Raw genomic sequence first — 5,605 nt, 5'->3', positions numbered from 1 at the left:
TAGAGTATTTCATACAAATAAATTATTTCAATTTTTAAAATATGCTTCTATTAAATTAAAATTAAAACTTAATAAAAACAGAGAGGAAAATATAAAAAAACATCTGTGTTGTTTTCCCTCCTTTTCTGTCTCCAAATTCCCCCCCCCCCCTGCCCCACCCATCTTCCCAGCATCCCCTGTTCTCCCCTTTTCTTGGTGAAAAACTTCCCCTTACAGAGCTATAAATTTCCTTATGAATTCTTTTGGAGAAATAAATTCATATATTATCACTAGGTCTGTTTTTTTTTGTTCTCAGATTCTTCTAAATATACATGTTGTTTTCATTAACAAGATTGTTGGATACAAATTTGTGCTTCAAATTTGTGATATAGATGTATATTTTATTTCATTCACTGCTAAGTTTTATTAATATTGTGACATTGTGTAGTTTATCGATTCTCTGTCTATTCGTATGGTACTAAACACATCATTTTTGTCAATTATTTGGTATTAACTTGTTATCTCAGATATTTTCATAGTTGGTTCGCTTATATATCTTTTTCTTCTTAATGTGCAGCGATACCGAAGATTAAACATTTTAAGAATCCACTAAAGTTTGCTAATGGACGTGCTTTATTATCAACTACTCTAGCAGCCAAAATCCTCCCAGATGCTTCAACAAATCACTCACAATTTCATGAAGTCCAACAACAACAACAAGATCATGTTCTTCCCCAAGAAGAACAAGTTTTAATTCCCCCACAACAAGAAGAAGCTCCAGTTCCCCCGTAGCAAGAACATGCTCCAATTCTGCCTTCTAATTCAAGTGCAACATCTATTCGTCAGCGTTCATCTCCAAAATATTGGAGAGTAGAGACCGAAGGTATATAGTCATATGTAATTTTGACTTTAACTTATGAGTATCTTATATTTTTTTGTTTTGATTGAATGATTGGTTTTTTCTTTTTAAAAGACTCAAAAACACTATCAAGCATATTAATGTTAAAGTTAATGAGATTAATTACCTACCTGTTGGAGAGCGCATTATTGTGAATTTTGATGAGTATGATGCAACATATAGTGATGTGCAAGGATTGCTTGCTGGATACCGTGGATCATTGGCAATTGATTGTAATTTATTTCTGATTAGTTTTGAGAAGTGGTCGAGACCATCGGGCATGCCTAAGAAATACATGGAAGACTTCTTTGAAACAATACTAAAGGTACAAGTGTTCTTATATATATATATTTACTGATATCACAAATATTTTAGAAGACATGAGAAAACTAACTTCTTTATTTGAAGTCTCGTTTTCTTTTTCGGTCAAGTGAGTCTATTGCATACAGGTATTGTAATGCTAGTATTTCAAAGAAGTGGGCTACACACAACAGAGGTTATGAAATGAATATTTTGACCCAACCAAAAGGAAAAATGAGATTATTAGTATGTACCAACTGGTATAACTAAAGATCAATGGGCTAATTTTGTTGCATACCGCCTGAAACCATCAACAATCGTAAGCTTCAGCTTATGTTAGTAAGTTTGGTTTCATCATAATTAAATAGAGATGAAAATTTTAAGTTGTATTTATTTTGTTGATAGGAGCTTTGTAGAAGAAATAAGGAAATTCAAAGGAAGCAAACAATGCCATACACTGGTGGTTCAAAAGCTAACTCGAGAAGGTGATATGAACTAGTACAACATTAACTTAAATAATTTTTTTTCTTTATTTAAACCGTTTTAGGATAATATTTGTAAGTCGTAATACATTTCTTTCTTAGTTTCTGGAAACTGGAAAAGCTCCTAGCCGCGGAATAATATTTATTGAAACTCATAAGAGAAAGAACAAATCATTTGTGAATGATAAGGCTCAACCTATAGCGGTAAGTATAGCATCAATACATTTTTTTTTTTTACTTAATTTCATTGTTACTGTAAAATTTTTTTTATGTCAAGTCTCACTATTTTGTTCTTACTATTGATATTATATGCTTTAGGAGTGAATTGAATTAAATATGACTTAGTGTAGTATCAATGAGTTTAATGTTTCCCCTGAAGATATTATTGGCAAGATATTAGGGGCAGAGCACTCCGGAAGAGTAAGATGTATGGGCATGGGAGCAGCTCCATAAACACATTCGTGAATACCAAGCGATGTAGTGAGTTGAGCATGTCTTCATCTAGATATGGTGAATCATCAACAACTTCTACCTATTTGCATCAAAAGTTTACGCGTTTCGAGTCTCAATTGGAAGTAACCCCGAATGTGCTGAAGAATTACATGATATCAAAGGAAGGAGGGATTCCTGAAGAATTTGCTCGTCTGTTTGCTCCTCAACCACAGGTAAGAAGTAAATACAGATTTTACTTCTTCTGCATATTCTGATCAGCTTAATAACATAATACTTCTTTATGATATCAAAATGAAACAACCTATGCATGAGTTACTTTATTAAAAATTACAGTCCATGCTTGAGTTTTTGATTGATCATATTCAAAGTATGAACTTAGTTCTTAATTATATTAAGTTGGGTATAACTGTTTGGCCTCCAGATGTCTACTGACGGTTTCTATATTTCTCTTGATTAGCTATGGAATAGATAGTTCAAACGTATGAGTGTTTTTTATTCTATGCTCTGGCACAAGATAATTTACTGATTTGGTAGTTTTGTACTCACCAATTAACCTTGTTAAATTGTGTACATTTCTGGAGGCTTAGGAGAGGAGCTTTGCAAAAACACTATTATGGTGATTTATATTGAATACCAATTCTTTTAACTATGTCAGCTTGCTAAAGCGGAGGAGAATGAACCTGTTTCACCAGTGGATGTAATGGGCTCGACACTTGATAACAATTCAAATCATCAATCGGATGCTTAATGTTTTCTTTGTGGACTAATTTTAATTAGCTTTATATGGATTTGATTTGTAATGGTTGTCTAGACTTGTGTTTACCGTAATTTAGTTTAATGTTCAGTCCCTACTATAATTTGATGTTCAGTACTTACATTAGTTCGATGTGTGGGGTCCAGCCCCCATCAACTTTTTCAGAAGTATTAAAAAGTTTGTTGAAAATTGCTGGCAAGTTGCCATTATTGAAAATGGCAAATGGGAAATGAAATCATTGCATACGTAATAGGCAAAGTTTTCTGCCTATAAAAGAGCATATCAGCTCTTTGTAAAACACACAAAGCCGGGGGTCTATCGGAAACAACCTTTCTACTTCTTCAGAGGTAGAGGTATGGACTGCGTACATCCTACCCCCCAGACCCCACTAGGTGGGAATACACTGGGTTTGTTGTTGTTGTTGTTGTTGTAAAACACACAAACAAAGAGAGAAATATATATAGAGAGCAGTGAGTGTTTCCTAGACTGTGATAAAAATAGTCTGTGAAGGAAAAATTAGAGTGACCAATATTTTTAGTAAGATGAGAGTCAAAAGAGGGTTATTTTTTTTGAGAGTATGGTAGTCATTTTTGAGTATTATATTTGTGACTATGGTATAAAAATTTCTTATTATAGTAATATTAGTTTGTCCTCTTTGTCCGTGGTTTTTTCCCTTATTTAGGAGGGTTTTCACTTAAAAATCTTGGTGTCATTATCTTTTTTTATATTTTTTCCTATTATTTTGCCATAAATGCTTTTGTTGTTATTCCGGGTTTACCCAACAAACTGGTGTCAGAGACACGATTTGCAATATCTATATTTTGGTAAATAATGGAAGCCAAAACAAGTAGAATGGTTACCTTAAATGGTGTTAATTATGCAATTTGGAAGGAAAAAAAGAAGATCTGCTCTATGTCAAGAATTTTTATCAGCCGGTCTTTTGCGCTGTAAAATTTGAAAATAAAACTGATGAAGAGTGGAACTTTTTGCATAGACAAGTTTGCGGTTTTATCAGATAGTGGGCTGACGATAATGTGTTGAACCATATTTCTGGGGAGATATATGCTCAGTCCCTATGGGAGCATCTTGAATGTTTGTATGCTCGAAAGACCAAAAATAATAAGATGTTCTTGATAAAACAAATGCTGGGGTTAAAATACCATGATGGTTCTCCAATGACAGGTCACCTGAATTTTAAGGGGATTATGAACCAGTTATTTGTTATGGATATTATGTTTGTGAAGAAATTCAAGGCTTGCTTCTACTTGGTTCTCTACTAGACTCGTGGAAAATATTTAGAACTTTATTATCAAATTCTGCTCCCGATGGCGTGACATCTATGGATTTTGCCAAGAGCAGCGTTCTTAATGAAGAAATAAGACGAAAGTCTCTAGGTTCCTCTTTGTCTGATGTCTTGTTGACTGCCGATAAGGGGAGAAGCAAGATTCGTGGTGCTCAAAATGAAGAACACCATAGAATTAAATCCAGAGGCAAATCTAAAAATTTTGAGTGCCATCATTGTGGGTTAAAAGGGCACACAAAGAAATTTTGCTGGAAATTGAAGAAGGAGAAAAGAGACAAGGAGAAAAAGAAAGAAGAAGAGAATAAAAATTGTGTTGCCACCGTTACCACCGAAGATCTTGTTATTGTCCTTGATGTAAACCTAATAAATGTGACTTGTGATGAGTCAAGTTGGGTTGTGGATTCTGGTGCAGCATCTCATGTGACATCAAGAAAGAATTTTTTTCTTATCTTATACTCCAAGTGACTTTGGAACCTTGAGTATGGGCAATGAGATCGTTTCTAAGATGGTTGGTATTGGTACAATTTATTTGAAAACTAGTACTGGATCTACACTAGTTTTAAACAATGTAAAACATGCACCTGATGTTCGCCTACACTTGATTTCTGTTGGCGTGCTAGATAATGAGGGATATGTTAGTACCAATGGTGGTGGAAAATGGAAACTCATTAAGGATTCTTTGGTTGTGGCTCATGGAGACAAATGTTGTGTTCTATACTGGACTACCGCTTCTACTTGTGCTAACATGGTGAATACAGTTGAAAGCGCTATCTCTTCAACATTATGGCATAAGAGGCTTAGCCACATTAGTGAGAAAGGACTTAATGTTCTGGCCAAGAAGAAATTGTTGTCAGATTTTGAAAGTGCTAATTTAGAAAAATGTGAGCACTGCTTGGCTGAAAAATAAAATAGAGTTTCTTTCAAGTCTCATCCTCCTTCAAGGAAGATAAAGTTGCTTGAGCTAGTGCATTCAGATTTATGTGGTCCTATGAAGACAAGGACTTTGGGTGGTGCACTTTACTTTGTCACTTTTATAGATGACTGCTCAAGAAAACTGTGGCTCTATGTATTGAAGACGAAAGACTAAGTGTTGGGTGTCTTTAAGCAGTTTTAAGCTTTTGTTGAAAGAGAAATAGGGAAGAAGCTGAAGTGTATTCGTACTGATAACGGTGGTAAATATTGTGGACCATTTGAGGATTACTGAAGTCATCAAGGTATCAGACACCAAAAGACTCCTCCTAAAACTCCCAAACTTAATGGTTTGGCGGAAAGAATGAACATGACTTGATAGAAAGAGTCAGATATTTACTTTTTTATGCAAAGTTACCGAACTCCTTTTAGGGTAAGGCTTTATTGACCGTTGCGTATGTTATTAATCTATCTCTTGTGGTTTCTTTGTAAAGCGAAGCTCCAAATAAAGTTTGGTATGGGAAGGA

At 34.5% G+C, this 5,605-nt stretch overlaps 1 non-coding gene across 7 annotated transcripts in view; it reads left to right on the top strand.

The window, feature by feature from the left end:
- Positions 1-231: 231 nt before the first annotated feature.
- Positions 232-5,605, top strand: part of LOC107852091 — a 14,309-nt gene continuing 8,935 nt past the window's right edge. For 4 of the 7 annotated variants that reach the window (XR_007044583.1, XR_007044586.1, XR_007044584.1 and 1 more), the window contains exons 1-6: positions 232-373; positions 557-862; positions 1,130-1,202; positions 1,286-1,496; positions 1,583-1,662; positions 1,762-2,324. This is a non-coding gene — a transcript (uncharacterized LOC107852091). Of the gene's footprint in view, positions 374-556; positions 863-1,129; positions 1,203-1,285; positions 1,497-1,582; positions 1,663-1,761; positions 2,325-2,767; positions 4,623-5,605 lie in introns of those variants that run through there. The other 3 variants (XR_007044582.1, XR_007044581.1, XR_007044580.1) reach the window with 3 other exon arrangements.

This window comes from Capsicum annuum, chromosome 9, assembly GCF_002878395.1.
Source record: "Capsicum annuum cultivar UCD-10X-F1 chromosome 9, UCD10Xv1.1, whole genome shotgun sequence".
Taxonomy (NCBI): Eukaryota; Viridiplantae; Streptophyta; class Magnoliopsida; order Solanales; family Solanaceae; genus Capsicum; species Capsicum annuum.
Note: the sequence above shows the minus strand (reverse complement) of the source record. Positions and strands in the feature narration are given on the sequence as shown.